The sequence below is a fragment of the Macaca thibetana genome, chromosome 4, assembly GCF_024542745.1.
Source record: "Macaca thibetana thibetana isolate TM-01 chromosome 4, ASM2454274v1, whole genome shotgun sequence".
NCBI classification, from domain to species: domain Eukaryota; kingdom Metazoa; phylum Chordata; class Mammalia; order Primates; family Cercopithecidae; genus Macaca; species Macaca thibetana.
In genome coordinates this window covers 168,186,006-168,209,267 of record NC_065581.1, presented here as the reverse complement: position 1 = coordinate 168,209,267, position 23,262 = coordinate 168,186,006, and the positions used below count along the sequence as shown (strand labels likewise).

At 46.1% G+C, this 23,262-nt stretch overlaps 1 long non-coding RNA gene across 1 annotated transcript; it reads left to right on the top strand.

The window, feature by feature from the left end:
- Nucleotides 1-364: 364 nt before the first annotated feature.
- On the top strand, nucleotides 365-4,392 carry LOC126952484 (uncharacterized). Its single transcript, XR_007724910.1, has 2 exons — nucleotides 365-1,422; nucleotides 3,788-4,392. It is a non-coding gene; the product is annotated as an uncharacterized LOC126952484 (long non-coding RNA).
- Nucleotides 4,393-23,262: the final 18,870 nt, after the last annotated feature.

The window sequence follows — 23,262 nt, the reverse complement described above, 5'->3', positions numbered from 1 at the left end:
TTTGTGCCATGCATTGTTCTGAGTGTGTCACAGGCATTATCTTATTTATTTCTCACAGGAGGCTGACTGCACAAGTCATTTTATCATCCCAGTTTTACAATTGAGGAAACTGAAACCACAGAGAAGTCGACTAACTTGCTCAAGGCCACACAGTTGGTAAGTGCTAGAGCCATAATTCAAACGCAGACCATCTTATCCACAATTAGCTACAATTCTGCCTTGTCATATTTTCTGTGAGGGTTTGATTTTCAATTTTGGTCCTATGATTTTTAAAGTATTATTGTGGTTCTTCTCCAGATGTCCAGAAGGTGTGTTCCCTTGGTAGGGAAGAGAGGGTATTGATATCCCCCCACGTCTCTCAGGGACCTCTCACCAACAGCTTTTACAGGGGATGTGAAGAGTTTCTTTTTTCACTGGGGCTCTCAGTTCTAATCATCTTCCACACCATTTTGTGAAAGAGGAGGTGCCGAGCTGTGCCTTTCACTGGTAGAGAAGCTTCACAAGCGCCAAAGCCCCCCTGGCCGGTCTTTCTCAATCCAGTCCACCACGTCTCATTTCAGCACATTCCCAAGTTCATAGGGACACAAACAAGAAGCCTTGGCGATACCTACACTGATACTATTCTGACCAAGAGCCCAGATTTATTCTCACCAGAGAGGTAGGGAAATGTCTCCTTCTCTAAGCTTAATGAGGTAGAATACATTCTTCTCCATCGTTACTGAGGGAAGAAGAGCTCTCTTTCTCCACAGTTACTAAAGAAGGAAAGTCTCTCCTTCTCCACAGTTACTGAGGTAGGAGAATATCTCTTCCACAGTTACTCAGGTAGCAGCACTGTCCTCTACAGTTAACAAAGTAGAATCTATTCTTCTCCACAGATAGTAAGGCAGGAGACTCTCTCCTTTTCCACAGTTACTAAGGAAGAAAAGTTTTTCTTCTCCAGTTACTGAGGAAGGAGAATCACTTTTCTCTACAATTACCGAGGTAGGAGAATCTCTTTTTATCCACAGTTACTGAAGTGGAAGAATCCATTCCTCTTTGCATTTACTGAGACAAAAGAATCTTTCTCCAGTTGCCGTGGTAGGAGAATCTCCCCTTCTCCACAGTTACTAGGTTAGAGAATAGATCTTTCTCCAAAGTTACTGAGGAAGAAGAATCCATTCTTTTTGACAATTACTTGGGCAGAAGAATCTTTTCTTCACAGTTGCTGAGATAGGAGAACCCATTCCTCTCCACATGTACTAAGGAAGGAGAATGTATTTTTTTCCACAGTAGCTGAAAGAAGAATCTGTGCATTTGCACAGTTATGAGTTGGTAAAATCCATTATTATCTATGGGTACCAATGTAGAGGAATGTCTCTTCCTCCTCAGTCTCCACAGTTACTCAACTAGGAGAATTCATTCTTCTCTACATCTACCAAGAAGGTAAAAGAAGCCATTCTTCTCCATAGTTACTTACATAGGAAAATAAATTGTTTACCACAGTTATTGAGGTAGGAGAATCTCCTCTTTCATGCAGTTACTGATTAGGGAATTTGTTCTTCAGTTTCTGAAGTTTAAAAAATCCATTCTTGTCCAGTTACTCAAGTTAGAGAATTTACTCTTCACTGTAGATGTTGTGGTAGGATAATTCCTCCCTGCAATTACAGAGGTGGGAAAATCTCTTCTGCTCCCTTGCCGGGGTAGGAGAATCCTCTTTTTCCCAACAATTAAGGGAAGATAATATTTTTCTGCACAGTTACTGAGTGAGGAGGATCTTTCCGTTTTTCTCTACAGTTACTAAGGTAGGAGACTCTATCTTCTTTCACTGTTACTAAGGTAACACCCTTTATCCTCCTCACAATAACCAAGGTAGGAGAATTCATTTTCACAGTTACTGAAGGAAGAGAACCCATCCATTTCCAGAGTTATTAAGATAGGATAATCCATTCTTCTCCACAGTTACTGAGATACAGGAATAAATTATTCACTACAGTTACTGAGGTAGGAGAATATCTTTTTTCACACTGTTACTAATGAGGAAAATTCATTCATATACACAGTTACTGAAGGAGCTCTCTTCTTCCCAGTTACTGAGTTTTAAAATGAATCCTTCCTTCTCCAGTTATGCAGGTAGGAGAATTTATTCCTCTCCACACGTATTGAAGAGGGAGAATTCATTCTTCTCAACAGTTACTGTGGTAAAAGAATCTCTCCTTCTACAAAGTCACAGAGGAGGAGAATCCATTTTCCTCCACAGTTACTGCAGGAGTGTAATCTCTTCTTCAAAGTTCTGAATTAGAAGAATCCATTCTTCTCCACCTGTACTGAGATAGAAGAATCTCTCTTCCTTTTACTGAGGTTATGGAATTTGTTCTTCCCCATTTTTACTGAGATAAAAGAATCATTCTTCTCCACAGTTACTGAGGTAAGACAGTCCATTCTTCTTCACAGTTACTCAGGTAGGATCCATTCTTCTCAGCAGTTATTGAGGGAGAAGATTCTCTCCTTCTCTATAGTTACTGAAGTACCAGAATGTATCCTTCTCCACAGTTCCTGATGTAGAATAATAAAATCTTCTAGATACTTACTAAGGTAGGAGAATCTCTTCTCTGCAGTTACTTAGGTTGGTGATTTCATTCTTTTCTACAGTTATTAAAGGAGATCTATTCTTCCTATAGTTGTTGAGGTTAAAAAAAATCCATTATTGTCCACTGTTACTGAGATAGGAAAGTCTCTCTTTCTTTACAATTAGTGAGGTAAGAGAATTCGTTCTTCTCCACAGATACTGAGGTAAAAAAAAAAACTTTCATCCTCCACAGATATGAAAGTAACAGAATCTATTCTTCTTCTTAGTGACTGAGATAGGGGAAGCCATTCTTCTCCACATGTAAATAGTGCAATCTCTCCGTGTCCACAATTACAGATATAGGGAAATTTGTTATTCTCCATAGTTACTGGGGTAGAAGAATCCAATATTCCTCACAGGTACTGAGGCAGGAGATCTTTTCTTCCTCCAAAGACAGTAGAATTTATCATTTTTTCATAACTGAGGAGGTAAGTGAATCAATTCTTTTCCAGTTACTGAAGTAGGAGAATGCATGCATCTCAACAGTTTCTGAATGAGGAGAATTCATTTTTATCCACAGTTATAATGTAGGAGAATCTCTCCTCCACAGCTACTGATGTGGAAGAATCCTTTCTTTCCCACAGTTCCTCACATTGGAGAATCTATTCTCCACAGTTACTGAGGAGGAAAATCTCTCCATATCCACAGTTATTGAAGTAGAAGAATCTATTCCTCTCTACTTACTGAAGTAAGAGTTTCTTTCCCTTCTCCCCAGTCACTGAAATAGGAAAATTCATTTTTTCCAGTTACTGAGGTAGAAGAATCTTTCTTCACAGTTACTGAGGTTAGAGAATGTCTTCTTCTCTACAGTTACCAAGGTAGGAGAATCTCTCTTTATCCACAGTTACCTAGGTAGGAAAATCCCTCTTCTTTGTAGGAGAATCTGTTCTTCTCCATAGTTCCTGATGTAGAAAAATACATTTTCCTCCACAGTTACTAAAGTAGGAAAATCAATTCTTCTTCACAGGTACTGAGGTAAATCAGTCTTTTTCCACAGTTACTGAGGTAGGAGAATTCATTTTTCTTCTCAATTACTGAAGTAAGAGAATCTCTTCTTTCATTGTTCAACAGATTTCACTGATATAGTTCTAGGTCATTGATCCCTAGGGCAAACTGTGGCCTAGGCAGGTCATGATCCACAATGTGTCAATATGTCCTGTGTGTGATCATTGTATATTTTAGCTCCATCACCATGGATGTGGATAATGTTATCACCATGGATGACGCAGGGCTGATGCTGATGCAGCCTCTTCACTACGGAGTCAACTTGGTTCATTTCCCTGGTGGACATCCTGGTGACTCTGGGACAGAAGCAAGGCACCGGCTTTTACACCAGTGGAGTTAATTCTGTGCTTTCAACTGCTGATTGTATTTCCATTACATGGAAGGCTGAGAGTCCTCTTGCTGAAGACTGTATCTAGGAAATGCTCACATGAGAGGGTATACAAGGATCATTGTAGACTTTGTCTGAAAGCAGGGTGCAAGACCACTGTTGCTTCCAAGACTTTGGCGCGTTACACATTTCCACCTTTGTTGCCTGCAGGCATGACTGAGTTTGGCTAGTAAAATGTGAGCGAAAGGAATGTGTCACACATGTGGGTAGAAGCTTTGAGAGTGAACACATGGTTTCCCATGTTTTTACTTTCCTTCTGTTGTAACAACCAGCAATTTTCCAGTTAGAACTTCCTCAGCCTGAACTACTGAACAATATGCAGAAGAACTGCTACTGACTGGCAGTGAAAGTGCAGCATAAGCACAAAATAAACCTATTGATTTTTGTTCTTTAAGATCGTGGCATTGTTTGTTAGCACAGCATAACTTAGTCCATCCTGACTGACAACAATAAACTCTTTAGATTACTTCTCTAGGATTCATGATTCCATGTGTCCAAGCATTTTATACACTTAAATCAACATGAATGCATGGGCAGGCATATAGCCTACATAATACCTGCATTGCAAGAAAACCTAAGTTTGAAATAAACCTAAGCCCACCCACTGAAAGTAGAATGAGTATAAGGCGAACAAAAAGAATATTGGCCTTTCTGAAATGCAGGCTTTTGTTCTCTGGACAGCAAACAAGTGATCATCTCAATAATTAGTAAGACCTGTCAAAATTACTTTCTAAAGGAACAATACTATTTCACTTTATTCATGTAAGTGGAATATCTCAAGGCAAAAAAAAAAAAAAAAAGAATCTTTTGCAGTTATTTAGGTCAAGGAAAGCTGATCTGGGATTATCTATTTCTTCTTTCTTGTTCTCTTCTAATTCATAGATCACTTAGCTTTTCTTAAAGATACCTTTTTCAGATTGCCAGTGAAATTAAATCTACTTTATCTTCAGTCATAATCAATACTATACTTATAAAGTTTCCAGATCATTTGTTTGCAGGCTCCATAAGCTCAGAGAGCCCACTAGGCACAGCTTGTTACAACAAGGACGCAGCTGGGAATGTGCTTTGCCAGGGACCCCTTCAGCAAGCCAAGCACAGTATTCACCTTCCAGCAGCTATTTTCCAACCTTCTGAACATGTGAAGTGCCTGGTCCTCACAAGTGTGTCCTCAGATTCCTCTCATCACTGAATCTGAGCACTTTTGCTTTCAGAATGAGGCGCCTAAGGAATCAAACCTGGGTGAATATTCTGGTATCTGTTTTGCATTCTGATGTTACCCGAGAGGCCACCGCAGCATTCCATGATGTGGACATTGGTCTAGGCCTCATTTTGTGATCCTTCCTGCCACCAGCCTGTTCCCTCGCACACCATCAATGACTATCTTCCGCCCTATAGCCACAGCTGCACACATAGATGACGGACCTGTTGGTGCTGTGTTTACCTAAAGTTCCTTCCAAACAGCACTGCAGTCTGAGTCTGAAGAACTCCAGGAGGCAGAGCTCTTCCTATGTCTGCTGCAGGGCCAAGGTAGATGCTAGGTCTTCAGCAATTTTGCTATTTTTCCTAGCAGTGTTCCCATGTGTGTCTGGGCTTTGGAGCTCGACTGACACTCCTTTGCCTCGGTTTTCAATAATGACCATTTTCCTAGTAGACTCCTCCTCCTGTCTGTTCTCTGTTTGGTGAATGATTATTTCTACCCAGTTGTGAAAGAAGGAAACTGAAAATCAGATTTCACGTATGCCTTTCACTCATGGATCCTTCCTCCCTGCTTGTTATCACAACCATCAAAGCAAAAGAGAGGGACGCCTCCTAGAGACTTGTTTTCTCTTTGTCTCTCACTGACTCTGTTTACAGCCTCCTCGCTGGCCGTTGGGCCTCCACACTCCACAACGCGGCATTTCTAAGTATTTAATCTGCTTATTTAGCTGCTGCTTAGAATCGAGGGTAAAACGGGAACTTGGTGATGTGATGGATGAGGCTGGAACCCTCTGCGCTTCCCAGGCTTGTGTCTTCTCTCCGAGTCCCAAATGCCGCTGCACGCACATCCTCTTGCGTCCTGGCTTCATTGTTCATCTCCTGGCAGTCAGGTGCTGTCCTCTGCCATGCTCCCTCTGTCCTTTTCATCCTGTTTTGGCCTGATGAAAGCTGCCGCTCTAGTTTTTGCCACATAAAAGGACAAGCAAGCCAGAGCCCTCTTCCCCACCACCTTGCAGTGTGGCCTGTGGTTTCCATTTGGCCTCTCTCCCCAGTTGGCATGGCCACTGTGTTGTTTGTCTCTCTGCCAGCAGCAAATTAGGAAGGTCCTTTGGAGAGACCTTTGTGGAAGGGAGCAGCTTCCTCCCTCAGGGAAGCCTCTTGTGCAGCCAGGACTTTGCGCTCTGGCCTGTGACCTCCCCGCCTGTGACCTCCCCACCAGCAGCCCCCGCGTGAAGGGAGGAGAGAGCTCCAGGGGGCAGACGCGAAGGGAAGAGAGAGCTCCAGGGGGCAGACGCACTGGCCCGGCTGCTGGCCTGGCCCGGCTGTCCTCACTGGGCAGGGCTGTGGGAGTTCACGGAGGGAACCTGCAGTTCCTTTTTCTTTCTCACAGACGCTCCTGCAGGCAGAGATAAGCACCTCAGGACACACTTGGACCTCCCAATCTCAGATCTCAGTCCGGTCCCAGCCCCGGCCTGGCATCGTGTTGGGCACCGCCTTAGGCCCTGTGCCTGTCCTCAGTTGCACTCGTCACCGTTGTGGCTAAATAATCAATCATGCAAATTGCCAGTTGGTATCTGCTCTTGAAGGCCGGGAGTTTGTCTTACTCACCGCTACCTTCCGAGACCTGGCACCCAAAGATGTGCTGCCGGAGGTTGTTTCAGCTCTCTCCTGCCTCCTCCTTCCCTCCTCCTTCCCTCTGACCTTGTTCCCTCTCCTTTCCCTTTCAAAGTAATGGAATAGGGGGAGCCAAGCTACACAGAGTAAGCAGTCAGAGAGCCCAGGCTCCAAGGTCCCAGCAGGGGCACCCCATCCCTGGTGCCAGAAGGTCAGAGGAGACCCCAGAAGGCGCTGACCTTTGGTGGGATGCATGGAGACCCTCCCCAAGTCCCTCAGGGAATCCCCTCAGTGCCGCTTCTGCCTCACCTCACTGCCCTGACCATGCTGCAGGAGCCCACTTCCTCCCTCAGGCCCTGGGTGTGATGGGAAGCAGCAGCAGGCAGTACAGGGGAGTCAGACACCTGGCAGGTGATGGCTCCTGCTCTAAAACCAAACACATGCCCCAGGAAAAAGGTACCCATTGGCTTCTTAATACAAAGGCAGTGCATCATATTGATTCAAAAATGAGAAAATATAAATACAAATATACATAATTAGGGGAAAATCTTGACTGCCAACACTTGGGTGCATATTCTTCCAGTGTTCTTCTAGGAGTGTGTGTCGATAGGTTTCTAAAGCAATTTACGGCCGCACCTTAGATCCTACCGTGTGATCTAGTCTTTTCACTTGATAATATATGAGAAGCAAATGTATAGCTACATTTCTTTTAGAACAAAGTTTAGAATTAGTCAAAGAGCCACTTATGTTCCAGAAAAATGTATACAAAGCGTGTTGGGCAGGTTGTATTCACTCTTGACACCATCCCAGCATACCAGTAATGGGAGCATTAATGGAGCAGACAACAGGTTGTGTGTGGTGTGCATGCGTGTGCCATGGGCACGGTGTGTTTACACATCCAACAGTATTCCTCAAGTGATGTTTACATATCAGACACTATTTTTGGAGCCTAGAAGACTTCTCAATAAGAACTGCAATGTTCTTCTCATGGAGTTTCTATTCTGGGGGATGTGAATTCAACAATTTTTTGAACATAGAATACAGGTTACAAGAAAGAGGAACATGCTTGGTGCCAAAATATTTTTTATTACAGATAACTTTTAAAATATCAAAATTCTTAAAAATCGGTGCCTTGTATTGCAACTGAAGGCAAGCCTTAAGACACTGCACTCTGATTCACCTGTTCTGAGCATTCATTCAAATTTCTCCAAAATAGCTACATCTTTACCTAAGAGAAAGTGGCACATTACCCCAATTTTACAGAAATTTTTATGGCCCGAATTCAATGCATTAACACAGATTTAATAAACTGTGAACCAAAAATACAATTCCAAGTCCCCCCACCCCTGCTCCCCGCCACACAGTGCAACCATCTGAAAGGACTTCCTCCTCCGCCAGGGTGCCCTTAAAATCTCACCTGAAAGATTGGTTCAGGCCATGATGGGAAGTAGGGGCTGGACAGGACTCATGATACCTCTCTGGCATTAACATCGAACAGACCTTAAGTCTGATAAGAGACATTTACAATCTATTCTCTCTGAAGCCTGTTACCTGAAGGCTTCATCTGCACAATCAGAACGTTGGTTTCCACAACTTTTCTTAACCCAGACATTCCTTCCTATTGAACCTTGCTCCATTCATTCTTCCTATTTATCTTTAGGTAACCAATTGTCTACCAGAAAAATGTTTAATTTACCTATAACCTGGAAGCCCCCCTTCAATATACCAATTAGCTTCTTAATACAAAGGTAGTGTATATATACAGATTCAAAATGAGAATCAATTTGTATCAGTTTGTTGTCCTGCTTTTCTCGAACCAATGTATTTCTTAAATGTATTTGATTGAAGTCTCATGTCTCTCTAAAATCTATAAAACTAAGCTGCACCCCGACCACCTTGGGCACGTGTTCCCAGGACCTCCTGAGGGCTGTGTCACTGGCCATGGTCACTCACATTTGGCTCAGAATAAATCTCTTCAAACATTTTACAGAGTTTGACTTGTTTCATTGACTAAACTTTAATTCTCTATCTAATACAAAATTGACAGCTCAAAGCAATAGCCCAGGGCTGGGGGTGGAGTTAGGTGGAGGTGAGTTTAACGAGACATGTCCCCTGGGGAGTGGGTGGCAGTACTAAATGCTCTATCCCTGTGCGTGAGAGTCCTGGGAACTGAGGAGGGCTCCTGAGTGTCATGGTGTAGCTCATCTTCTTCAGGTACGCTGACAAGAGAGCACAGCCACATGGTCTCCATGGGTTGTCGTGACTCTGAGTCTTCATTTCACTGGAAATCTGGTGCTGCAGGCGCGAACTGTGCTTTGCTGCCCTGCTCTGATTCCCCGTTGCCTCTCAGAGGCTGTTCGAATCCAGAAACGCCAGTTCCCTAACACCCTAAGCTCGGTCCTGTCCTCCTCTACCTCCACCAGCTGTGGCTGTTCTCTTTAAAGCCTTGACTTAGCTAACAGAGAGTCTCCACCTTCCAATGAGTTGAAAAGGTAAATGGTTGCATCCTCCTCAAAATGGAAAGCCTCATAAACTCAGTTCCGCCGTGTGAAGGGAACATTCTGTGGTCTCAGTTAAGGAGTTACCTGGAGCTCACATGTGGGGTCCCAGCATCTCCAGAGTTGCTGCCCTTCCTTCAAGGGTTCCAGGAAGGTGACCTTGAGCCTGGAGCTCACATGCAGGGTCGCAGCATCTCTGGAGCTGCTGCCCTTCCTTTGAGGGTTCCAGGAAGGTGACCTTGAGCCTGGAGCTCACATGCAGGGTTGCAGCATCTCTGGAGCTGCTGCCCTTCCTTTGAGGGTTCCAGGAAGGTGACCTTGAGAACCTGCATGAACCCCTGGTCTCTCTGTGGCCCTGACCCTCCTGCAAGCAAGTTAGCAGGCCTGGGGACAGAGCAGTGGAGACAGGTTCCTAAGAGGCGCCCCGTCCAGCCTGGAGTGTCCATGGTGTCCAGAGAAGCCCGGCTGGCTGAGAGGTGCCAATATAGGATGTGCGTGGAGCTTCCTCCACACCAGCCCCATTTCTAGGAATGCACCACTTGAATGCGGTTGAACACGTCTATACCACCTACCCCAGGTCTGCTGCCTTGGACCCTGGGGCACCAGCCTCTGCATCTCCTGGTGCCCCTGCACCGCCCCCCGGCTTACCGGTCTGTGCAGATCTGGCTTTCTGGGCAGCTCGCTGTGCAGTGTAAATTAGCATTTCCCTATCCTAATCTGCATGGCACACACACACATTAGGAGATAAAAAAGGCTGAGGGAAAACAGGCCCCGCTTCTCGCGGACGCTTAATAAACAGTAATCAGTGGGAAGGAGGCTGAGGGGGCCCAGCTCATTATCCCTCTAAGGAGCAGGGCCAGTGGGGGGTGGGATGGAGTCCTGTGTCTGCTGCTATAAAGAAATCATTTGAGAAATTTCTAGGGTAACTGGGGTGAAAAATTACAAACAATGTCTATTTTGAGCATAAACTCTTGCTGCTTAGTTACCAGCCCCAGCAAACATCTTCAGGATGTTCTTTAAGACGAACAAAACAAAAAGACAAACAACAACAGCGTCTGTCCTGGCAGCCAGGAGGCCGGGCCGCAGAGCTGCCCCAGGTGGCGGCTCTTTGTCATGCTAATGCCCAAGCCGCTTTTCAAGGTTTTCACCTGAGGCCTCGCTGCCCAGGGCTGCCTCGGTGGAGTAACCTAGGTAACTCCAGGAATGCTGCGCTCCGGGGTGCCATGCTGACTTGGGGACCGGGCTCATTAAAACACCTGGCACATCGGCGTGGTTTTGACCATCTGCTTGTCACACTCATAAAATTTTGATTTCTAACATCACGGCAGAGGATACCAGACTCAGTGAGTCTCCCCCGCTGCCCTCACGGACCTTCCTCGCTGCCTCTGTCTGCAGTGTGATTCCAGAATGACCTCTGTGGGCTGCTGCCTCTTCAAATGCATGCATATTTCGGCCATGCTGCAACCCACCAGGTCACAGAGTGTGTTCCTTCTGCAGAATGCACGTTTTGTCTGATTTATGGCCTGTACTCTTGGGAGGAAGGGCTAAAGGGGTTGCCGGGGGCGGGGGTGGAGGGGGTGGGGGTTGGTGTCTCGGGAAGATTTTCTTTTTGCTAGACTGGTTAAATTCCAGCCTCTCCTTGTGCTGGGAAGCCTCCTCTGGACAGCGCTGGCTCCTTTGATTGGACTCATAAGCAGTTGCTGCAGCTGCCTGGGCTGCTTACATTGCTCTAGCCCAGGGTTCCTCAGCAGTATGGACACTTGGAGCCGGATGACTCTGTTCCTGGAGACTGCAGTGCCTTGTAGACAGTTTCACAGCATCCCTGGCTGCATCCCTCTCAACACCAGCAGAGAGAGCCAAAAATATCTCCAGACATTGGCAAATGTGCCCCCAGGGCACCATTCCACCCTTGAGAACTGCTGGTCTAGTCTGTTCTTTCAGTTAGGTTTTGCACCAGTGGGGCTTTCTGTCAGCACAGAGGAAATCTGATCAGGACCAGCTACATAGTTCCCAGAGCCTAGTGCAAAATGAACATGCAGGATCCCTTGTTCCAAGGTCATTAAGACTTTCAGCATGGTGAAGGCAGAGAACCGGGTAGGGCTCTGTGTGCTGGTGCAGCCGTGGGGTCAGCCCTGAAGCCACAATATGCCTTCTGCCTTGGTACAGCGCTGTCCCTGTAGTGATCATCTAAGCAAGCCCTGATCTTTAGGTTGAGACACCCGGGCCAGGGGGTCATGGGTCCCCTCTTACCTCTGACCCTGGTTTTGTGCTGTATGGTTTTGTCACCAAGGAAGAGCCCTGAGTTCTCTCCCACAGACCCACAGGGTGGGTCCTGACCTCTGTGGGTCTCAGCCTAGCAAAGCCTTAGCAGTCTCTGAAGCTTTGACCCATGTGATATGGTATAGCTGTGTCCCCACCCAAATCTCATCTTGAATTGTAGTTCCCATCATCCCTATGGTGTTCTGGGAGGGACCCAATGGTAGGTAATTTAATCATGGGGGTGGTTACCCTCATGCTGCTGTTCTTGTGAAGTGAGTGAGTTCTCATGATATCTGGTGGTTTTATGAGGGGCTTTCCCCCCTTTGCTCAGCACTTACTCTTCCTGCCATCATGTGAAGAAGTAAGTGTTTGTTTCCGCTTCTGCCATGATTGTAAGTTTCCTGAGGCTTCCCCAGTGATGCTGAACTGTGAGTCAATTAAACCTCTTTCTTTTATAAATTACCCAGTCTCAAGTATGTCTTTATTAGCAGTATTGAAATGGACTAATACAGTAAACTTGTACTGCAGAGAGTGGGGTGCTGCTATAAGGATACCCAAAAATGTGGAAGTGACTTTAGAATTGTATAACAGGCAGAGGTTGGAACAGTTTGGAGAGTTCAAAAGAAGATAGAAAAATGTGGGAAAGTTTGGAACTTCTAGAGACTTCTTGAATAGCTTTGCCCAAAATGCTGATAGTGATATGGACAATGGAGTCCAGGCTGAGGTGATCTCAGGTGGAGATGAGGAACTTGTTGGGAATGGGAGTAAAGGTCACTCTTGCTATGCAAGGAGACTGGCAGCATTTTTCCCCTGCCCTAGAGATCTCTGACACTTTGAACTTGAGAGAGATGATTTAGGGTATCTGACAGAAGAAATTTCTAAGCGGTAAAGCATTCAAGAGGAAGCAGAGCATAAAAGTTTGGAAATTTTGCAGCCTGGTGATGTGATAGAAAAGGAAAACACATTTTCTAGGGATAAATTGAAGCCTACTGTAGAAATTTGCATAAGTAACAAGGAGCCGAATGTTTATCACCAAGACAATGGGAAAAATGTCTCCAGTGCATGTCAGAGACCTTCATGTCAGCCTCTCCCATCACAGACCTGTAGGCCTAGGAGGGAAAAATGGTTTCCTGGGCTAGGCCCAGGGACCCCCTGCTCTGCACTGCCTCAGGACATAGTGTCCTGCTTTTCAGCTGCTTCAGCTCCAACCATGGCTAAAAGAGGCCAAGGTACAGTTCAGGCCATTGCTTCAGAGGGTATAAGTCTCAAGCCTTAGTGGCTTACATGTGGTGTTGGTCCTGCGGATACACAGAAGTCAAGAATTGAGGTTTGAGAACCTCCTCTTAGATTTCAGGTGATGTGTGGAAATGCCTGGATGTCCAGGTAGAAGTTTGCTGCAGGGGTGGAGTCCTCTTGGAGAACCTCTGCTATGGCAGTGTGAAAGGGAAATGTAGGGTCGGAGGTCCCACACAGAGTCTCCACTGGCACACTGCCTGGTAGAACTGTGAGAAGAGGGCCACCCTCCTCCAGACTCCAGAATGATAGATCCACTGCCAGCTTGCACTGTGTGCCTGGAAAACCTGCAGACACTCAATGCCAGCCATAAAAGAAGCTGGAGTTGGGGGCCGTACCTTGCAAAGCCACAGGGGCAGAGCTACCCATGGCCATGGGAGCCCACCTCTTACATCAGCATGACCTGGATGTGAGACATGAAGTCAAAGGAGATCATTTTGGAACATTAAGTTTTAATGGCTGCTCTATTGGATGTCAGACCTGCATGGGGCCTATATCCCCTTTGTTTTGGCAAGTTTCTTCCATTTGGAACAGAAACATTTACCCAGTGCCTGTGCCCCCATTGCATCTGGGAAGTAACTAACTTGCTTTTGATTTTACAGGCCAATATGCAGAAGGGACTTGCCTTGTCTCAAGGAGACTTTGGATTTTGACTCTTGTGTTAATGCTGGAATGGGTTAAGACTTTGGAGGACTGTTGGGAAGGCATGATTGTGTTTTGAAATGTGAGGACATGAGATTTGGGCGGGGCCAGGGGTGGAATGATATGGTTTGGCTGTGTTCCCACCCAAACCTCATCTTGAGTTGTAGTTCCCATAATCCCCATGTGTCATGGGAGAGACCCAGTGGGAGGTAATTGAATCATGGGGTTGGTTACCTCCATTCTGTTCTTGCAACAATGAGTGAGTTCTTACAAGATCTGACAGTTTTATAAGGGGCTTTCCCCTCTTGTGGTCAGCACTTCTCCTTCCTGCTGTCATGTGAAGAAAGATATATTTCCTTTCCCTTCTGCCATGATTGTAAGTTTCCTGAGGCCTCCCTGGCCAGACTGAACTGAGTCAATTAAACCTTTTTCCTTTATAAATTGTGCAGTCTCCAGTATGTCTTTATTAGCAGCATGAGAATGGACTAATATGGCAAGGTAGGGGTGGAGGGAAGCAGTCTTAGCCTCCCTGGCAGCTGTAACACCCCAGCTTTGCAAGGGTCATGAGGACAGGACAGCAAATGAGTCAGAAGCCATTCTGAATCTCTTCCCATCAGAACAGACCTCAGATGAGCCATGGCAGAGAGAAAAGGGCAGCTCACAAGCTTCAGAAACTTCCACATCTCTAGGTCCAGGTTCAGGTAAGGCCAAAGCACTCTCCCATGCCTCTGTCAAGGGATGGGCAGAAATTAGGCTGAAAGACAAAAGCCACAGTCAGTACACAGGGCAAACAAAGCCGTTGTTAAGGGTGGGCACGGGACTTCACACAGGGAAACTGTGACCCTGGAGACAAGGAAACCATGGGTCCAATTTCAAATGGACTGTCCCATCCCTAATGGGGTCATTCATCTGGAGACTCCCATTCATAGCGAAGCTGGGGTTGACCAGGCCAGTCCCGACAGATGGCTGAGTCTAGGAAGGTGTCTTCCAGACTGCACTGGAGCACAGCTTCCAGCAGGGGCGCTGTTCCCTGGAAGGGCTGAGGCTCCAATCCTGTCAGGACCAGAGAGGTAGGGTGTGGGCCCTGCGGCATTGTAGCCACAGTGCAGGGCACATGACGGACTACTGCAGGGAGGCTTCCTTTTCCTGTGCCTGTGATGCTGCACTGCCAGGCCTGGCCTCCTGCTCTGGAGTCTGCTGTGATGACATAAATGTGAAATGAGGTGTGATATGGTTCGGCTGTGTCCCCACTCAAATCTCATCTTGAATTCCTGTGTTATGGGAGGTTCCCAGTGGGAGGTAATTGAGTCACGTGGGCATGTCTTTCCCATGTTATTCTTGTGATAATGAATAAGTCTCACAAGATCTGGTGGTTTTATAAGGGGGAGTTTCCCTGCATCAGCTCTCTTGTCTGCCACTTTGTGAAACATGCCTTTCACCTTCCACCATGATTGTGAGGGCTCCCCAGCTATGTGAAACTGTAAGTCCATTAAACCTCTTTCTTTTGTAAATTGCCCAGTTTTGGGTATGTCTTTATCAGCAGTGTGAAAATGGACTAATACAGTAAACTGGTGGTGCAGACAGTGGGGCGATGCTGAAAAGATACCTGAAAATGTGGAAGCAACTTTGGAACTGGGTAACAGGCAGGTGTGGAACAGTTTGGAGGGCTCAGAAGAAGACAGGAAAATGTGAAAAAGTTTGAAACTTCCTAGAGACTTGTTGAATGACTTTGCCCAAAATGCTGATAATGTTATGGACAATAAAGTCCACACTGAGCTGGTCTCAGAGGGAAATGAGGAACTTGTTGGGAACTGGAGCACAGGTGACTCTTGTTATGTTTTAGCAAAGATATTGGTGACATTTTGCCCCTGCCCTAGAGATTTGTGGAACTCTGAACTTGAGAGAGATGATTTAGGGTATCTGCCAGAAGAAATTTCTAAGCAGCAAAGCATTCAAGAGGTGACTTGAGTGCTGTTAGAGACATTCAGTTTTATAAGGGAAACAGAGCATAAAGTTCAGAAAATTTGTAGCCTGACAACGTGATACAAAAGAAAAACCCATTTTCTGAAGGGAAATAATTCAAGCTGGCTGCAGAAATTTGCATAAGTAATGAGGAGTCAAATGTTAATCCCCAAAACAACAGGGAAAATGTCTCCAGGGCATGTCAGAAGTCTTCACAGCAGCCTCTCCCATCACAGACCTGGAGGTCTAGGAGGAAAAAGTGGTTTTGGAGCCCAGAGTTCCTGTGCTATGTGCAGTCTAGGGACTTGGTGCCCTGCATCCCAACTGCTCTAGCCATGGCTGAAAGGGGCCAACATAGAGCTCAGGCCATGGTTTCAGAGGGTGCAAGCCCCAAGTCTTGGCAGCTTCCACATGATGTTGAGCCTGCAAGTGCACAGAATGATTGAGGTTTGGGAACCTCTGCCTAGATTTCAGAGGTTGTATAGAAATGCCTGGATGTTGAGGCAGAAGTTTGCTGCAGGGGTGGGCTCTCACGGAGAACCTCTGCTAGGACAGTGCAGCAGGGAAATGTGGGATTGGAACCCTGACACAGAGTCCCTGTGGGGGCACTTCCTAGTGGAGCTGTGAGAAGATGGCGGCCATCCTCCAGACTCCAGAATGTGAGATCCATTGACAGCTTGCAATCTATGCCTGGAAAAGCTGCAAACACTCAACACCAGCCCATGAAAGCAGCCAGGAGGGAGGCTGTACCCTGCAAAGCCACACAGGGGCAGAGTTTCCCAAGACCGTGGGAACCCACCTCTTCTATCAGTGTGATCTGGATGTGAGACATGGAGTCAAAGGAGATCATTTTGGAGCTTTAAGATTTGATTGTCCCACTGGATTTTGGACTTGCATGGGGCCTATAGCCTCTTTGTTTTGGTGAATTTCTCCCATTTGAAATGACTGTATTTACCCAATGCCTGTACCCCTGTTGTACCTAGGAACTAACTAACTTACTTATGATTTTACAGGTTCATAGGTGAAAGGACTTTCCTTGTCTCAGATGAGATATTGGACTGTGGACTTTTGAGTTAATACTGAAATGAGTTAAGATTTTGGGGGACTGTCAGGAAGGCATGATTGGTTTTGAAATATAAGGACATGATATTTGGGAGGGGCCAAGGGCAGAATGACATGATTTGGCTGTGTGCCCACCCAAATCTCATCTTGAATTCCCAGGTATTTGAATCGTGGGGGCAGGTCTTTCTTGTGCTGTTCTGGTGATGGTGAATACGTATCACAAGACCTGATGGTTTCATAAGGGGGAGTTTCCCTCCACAAGCTCTCTCTTCACCTACTGCCATCCATGTAAGAAGTGACCTGCTCCTCCTTGCCTTCCACCATGATTGTGAGGTTTCCCAGCCACATAGAACTGTGAGTCCATTAAACCTGCTTCTTTTGTAAATTGTCCGGTCTTGGGTATATCTTTATTATCAGCATGGAAATGGACTAACACAAGGTGGGAAGGAGGGGATGGCTGGGGTCCCTGCCCAAGCCACTCCAGGCCCACTGCTGGGGAGGGCAACATTGGGCTGCTGCAGTGCAGGTGGTCTTAGTGGGGGGGTGAGATTTGCATGGGGTAAGGGCCCCACCCATCCTCCTTCCCTTCTTGCCAACCCTGGCCTCATTGGTTTTGTCACCCCTGGGAACCACCTAAGAGAGACAGCAAGGTTGCCTCCAGGGGGACAGCAGCAGGACCCCCCAACAGTGCAGACAGAGGGACATGGGGCATCTGATATGGCCAGAGCTGTTGACAGTAGCCAGGCAGGTACACCCAACAGGAATCCGATGTGAGCCATGACTCTGGCTGGAAGTGAGTTTGCTGTTCACAGATGGCCCTGGCTCCTCCATGAGTGCCTAAAGCTGGCAGCAGTGTATGCTTGTCTGAGACTCACTGCTTAAACTGCATGCAGGGAGGATGCTGGGCACTGAGTGACCCAACTGGCCTGCTGCCCTGTGATGAGGATGAGCGATTTGGAGCCATCACCCAAAGGCAGAGCTTCCAAGGCTGTTTAGTGTCAATTTGGAGCCCGAGAAGCAGGAATGCCTTATCAATAAAAAGAGTCAAAATCTGTAAAATATTTGAAGAGATTTATTCTGAGTCAAATATGAGTGACCTTGGCCTGAGATACAGCCTCAGGAGGTCCTGAGAACATGTGCCCAAGGCGACTGGCCTACAGCTTGGCTTTATACATTTTAGGGAGATGTAAGGCATCAGTCAATACACGTCAGGTGCACATTGCTTCAGTCTGGAAAGGAGGGACAATGGGAAGTCAGGGGGCGGTGGGGGGCTTCCAGGTCATAGGTGGATTCAAAGATTTTCTGATTGGCAATTAGTTGAAAGAGTTGTTATTATCTTAAAAAGTAGAATCCACAGGAAGGCAGTGTCTGGGTTGTGGAGACCAAGGTTTTCTCATGCAGACGAAGCCTCCATGTAGCAGGCTGCAGAGAGAAGAGATTGTAATTCTTCCTATCAGGCTTAAAGTCTGTGCTGATGTTCTTGCTGGTCAGCTTTTCCGGGTTCCATCGGTTGGGGGTATAATGAGGCATGTCTGACCCCCACTTCCCGTCATGATGTTCTTGCTGGTCAGCTTTTCTGAGTTCCAGCGATTGGGGGTATAACCCCCGCTACCCGTCATGGTGTTCTTGCTGGTCAGCTTTTCTGGGTTCCAACGGTTTGGGGGTATAACGAGGCATCTGACCCCCACTTCCCGTCACGGTGTTCTTGCTGGTCAGCTTTTCCCAGGTTCCAGCGGTTAGAGGGTATAATGAGGCATGTCTGACCCCCACTTCCCATCACAGCCTGAAGGAGTTTTTCAGGTTAACTTCGGAATGCCTATGGCTGAGAGATGGGGCCCATTCAGATCCTCGTGGGAGCTTAGAATCTTATTTTTGGTTTATACCTTGAGTCACTTCATTCTCAAGGTCAGTGATTCAGAATATGTTTTGGAAACATAAATGTTAAATGGGCTGAGTGTGGCAAGACCTTGTTACTTCACTCATTTTAAAGGCCCTGAAACATCCAGACTTTCTCTGGGCCACTTCAGAGCAAAGCACAGTGATTTGTGTAAGCCTTAGGTAGAATACAAAGCTTACATTGGATGCACAAGAACATGAACAGTAGGAGTCTACCTTGCCTTCTAAAACACCAAGACTTTTATTCATACAGAGACAGGGACTCAGAAGCTTGCCATGCACTGAACTTTTTCACGACACAAAGGGGCTATGTTTATCACTTGTTTGAACACATTTTTTGTCTTTATTTTAAAAAAAACATGATTTTTTGTAATGTCCTCCTTATTATATCACAAGAATACTCTGTACAAATGTTAGAAAATATGAAAAGTGTAAAACAGAACATGAGAAATCAACACCACTACAAGCTCGAGGCGGCCACTTTGGAGGCTCCACACTGCCTTTTCCTCTTCCCTTCATACTTAGCTTTGCGTTCTCAGGAGCACTGCATCCACCAAACACAGAAGGCGTTGACTTGGCCCTCGCAAAGCTCCATCCCAGGGATGAGGGAACTGCGTGCGAGGAGGATGCGGAGGACACAGGGACCCAGCCTGCAGACACACAGACTCGCTGGTCATGGCGGTCGTTTCCTGGGAGTCACATCTCATCCTGTGGCTGCAGGATCTCTCCAAGGTCACACTTTTGGCCTTGTCAATTGAAACGTGCGTTTGGAGAGGGGTGGTTTTGTAGCTGTGACCATTCTGGTTCACATTGTCTGTGGCCCAAGGAAGGAAGGACCCCACATCACTTTCTTCCGGGGGTCCCTAACCCAGTACAAGGCCCTGGAGAGAAATATGCCCTAGGAAAGATTTGATTCATGAGTGAATAAATAGATGAGTGAATTTTGCAAAAAAAAAAAAAAAAAAAAAAACAAATACTTTTGTGTAGCTAAGACAAACTACTTTTCACCTCAGTTTGTCTAAGGTAAGGAGAAGGGTTAACTCAATTTCTGACAAACCTGACTCCACGAACACTCACCATCCACTCTCCTGTCTCGTTCTCTCACTCGTTAGAAAACTGTTTCCTGACTGTCTGCTCTAGATCATTCCACACTTTCAGATAGACGAGGGTTTCATGTGCACCCAACCGATCCCTCCATGGAATGGGCTGGCTCCAGGCAGACGTGTCCCAGTGGAGTGTCCGGAGCTTACTGAACGTCCCTGCACCAAGATGTTCCTGCCCCCAGGGGCTCCCTGAGGTGGGAGCCGTCGGTGTCAGGCCTCTGGCCAGGGGCTGGGGGTTGTGAGTCACTCTCATGGTGTTGCTGAGGAAGTGGAAGAGGCAGGCAGAGCAGAGACAGAAGAATCCATGCCTCGTACACAAGTGTGGTTCCAGCCATGGAGAGTTCCAGCCTTGGAGAATTCCAGGCGGCTTGGGTAGGGCACCCACCTGTTCAGCACCTTGATGGTGAGGGAACCACTTTTCTGTCCAGCAAAAGCCTCTCCAGCCAAGAAGAGGTGTCCTGGTTCCTGGGAGATGACTCAGCAATGTTGGGATGACGTTGCTGGTTCTCAAACTTCCTCAAAGTCTGTAGGCACGGCGATGGCTCAGGAGACGGTGACCACAGCGTCTGGCTATAATGCCAGTCCCAAGACTTAGAAGAACCTCTAAAATGTATTTTGTTTCTCCCTGGGTACATTTGGAAACACATTCCCAGCAAGTCACATGCACACATTCACCAAGAGCACTTCTTAGGGTCGCTGGGAGGTGCCATTCATCTGTTGGAACAGGGTCACCCCAGGGCATGGGAGGGGAGGCTCCACAGAGAGCCAAGGAGTGGGTGCTGTCCTGGCAGCCATCAGACTTGCCTGGAAACACCAACCTCAGGGCAAGTGCCCAGTGCCCACTGCTCTCATCAGCACCCACCTCTTACCCTTGCTCAGTGGTGAGGTCCTTGGGGGCCAGGGTAATTCTTCAGTAGGACACCCCACAGTGTGCATGATCTTAGCCATTTCTAGGTGTTTGGCTCCTTGGTGTTAAGTAAACCCATACTGTTGTACAGCTAGTCCAGAGCCTTTTCACCTCCTCCCCATTCAACACTCAGTCCCTGCTGCTTCCCCTGCCCCCACGCCCACCTTCCTGCTTTCTCACTCTGGGATGTGACTCCTCTAGGGACCTCATGAAATGGGGTCATGCAGGACTTGGCTGTCTGTGACTGGCTCATTCCAGTGAGCCTGGTGCCCTCAAAGGTCGTCCACGTTGTAGCATGTGTTGGAATTTCCTTCCTTTTGAGGCTGAGTGCTGTTCCACTGTGTGTACGCACACAACACACACATACACACAACACACACGTACATACACCAACACAACACACACAACACACACATATACAACACACACATGTACCTACACCAACACACACAACACACACACAACACACAGCACACACAACACACACGCATACATACAACACACACAACACACACATACACACAACACACATGTACATACACCAGCATAACACACACAACACATACAACACACACATACACAAACAACACACATACATGTACATATACCAATACAAAACACAACACACAACACAACACAAACACACAACACACACAACACATGCATACATACAGCACACACAACACACACATACACACAACACACACGTACATACACCAACACAACACACACAACACATACAACACACGTACATACACCAACACACAACACACACACCATACACACGACACACACAACACACGACACAAAACACACAACACACACATACACACAACACACATGACACAAAACACACACAACACACAACACATACACACAACACACAACAGACATAACACACACACAACACATACAACACACACAACACGCAACACACACAACACTCACACAACATACACACACACACTTTGTTTATCCACTGATCTATTGATGGACACTTGGGCTGCTTCCATGTTTTAACCACTGTGAATAACGCTGCTGGATTGTACGAATATCTCTTCATGACCCTGCCTTCAATTCTTTTGCATATACACCCAGAAGTGGGATTGCTGGATACTACGCTCATTTTATGTTTATTTTGTGAGGAATTGCCTTAGTGTTTTCCACAGCAGCGGCACCATTTGACCTTCCTGCCCACAGGGAACAAGGGTTCCAATTCCTCTTCACCTTTGCCAACAATTTTTAACTTCTGTTGATAGTGGTCACCCGGTGAGATCTCACTGTGGTTTGGATTAGCATTTCCCTCATGTTTAGTGGTGTTGAGCATCTTTTCATGTGCTTGCTGTCCATTTGTATACCAGCTTTAGAGAAATGTCTACTCAAGTCCCTCGTCCATTTCTAAATTGGGTCATTTGGTTTTTGTTCTTGAGTTTTAGGAGTCCTATAAATATTCCGGATATCAACCCCTCGCCAGATACACGATTTCCAAATATTTTCTCCCATCCATAGGTTGCCTTTCCTCTGTCAATTGCGTCCTTTGATGTACAGAAGTTTTAAAATTTTAATGTAGTTCCATTTATCTATTTTTGCTTTTATTGTCTGTGCTTTTGGTGTCATAGGCAGGAAATTCTTGACAAATCCAATGTTATAAAACTTTCCTTTATGTTTTCTTTTAAGACATTTACAATGTTGGGTCTTGCATTTAGGTCTTTGACCTATTTTGAGTTAATTTTTGTTCCTAGTGTAAGTGTCCCGCTTCATTCTGTCGCATGTGGACAGCCAGGTTTCCCAGCGTCATCTGAAAAGGCCATCCTTTCCTCATGGAATGGTCTTGATGTGTGCATTGAAAGTCATTTAGCCACAGATGTGCATTTCTGAGCCTTCTATTCTAGTCTGTTGCTCTATACATCTGTCTTTTTTTTCTGCCAGTACCACACCGTTTGGTTACTATACCTTCATAGTAATATTTGAAATCAGAAACTGTGAGTCATCTTTCTTTTTTATTTTCAAGATTGTTTTTGGCTAATCAGGGTCCCTTGAGACTCTATGTATGAATTTTAGGATTTTTTCATTTGCACAAAATACCATTGGGATTTTGGTAGGAATTTGATAGAATTCCTAGAGACTACTTTGCGTGTTGTGAATATCTTAACAATATTAAGTAAACACGAGATGCCTTTCCATTTATTTGTGCCTTCTTCAATTTCATTTAGAAATGTCTTGTAGTTTTCAATGTACAAATCTTTCACCTCCTTGGTTACGTTCATTTTGAGGTATTTTATTCCTTTTCGAGGCTCTTGAACCTGGATACTTTTCCCGATTTCCTTTTTGGATTATGCATTGTTCGCGTATAGAAACACAACTGATGTTTGTTGATTTTGTATCCTGAAACTTTGCTGAATTCATTTATCAGTTCCAACAATTTTCTCTGTGGGACAGGCATTCAGTAATTTCTTAGGCAAATGTGAGACCTAGTGAGTGGTTTCTCCCAGTGAGTGGTCCTGCTGGAAAGAATGGAAAACACTTACTGAGCATCTGCTGTGTGCTGAGTTCTTTTACATCATCTCTAGCCTCAAGTCAGGTCTAACAGCATTCTTTCTTTTCAGGTAGACACTGTCTCTTTGAGGGTGCCAATACCCTACAAAAGAGATGGCTTTCTCAATTTACAAAGGAGATCGCTGAGGTTCACCGGTAAGGCCTGGGAGCAGCAGAGCAGGGAGGCACTGGGTGCTGGGTGTGGGTCTGGACTCTGTGCCTGCAGAGCTTGTGTTCTCTGCCTTAGAGTCCTCGGCATAGACGAAGCCGCACACACACTCACTCGTGCATTGCTT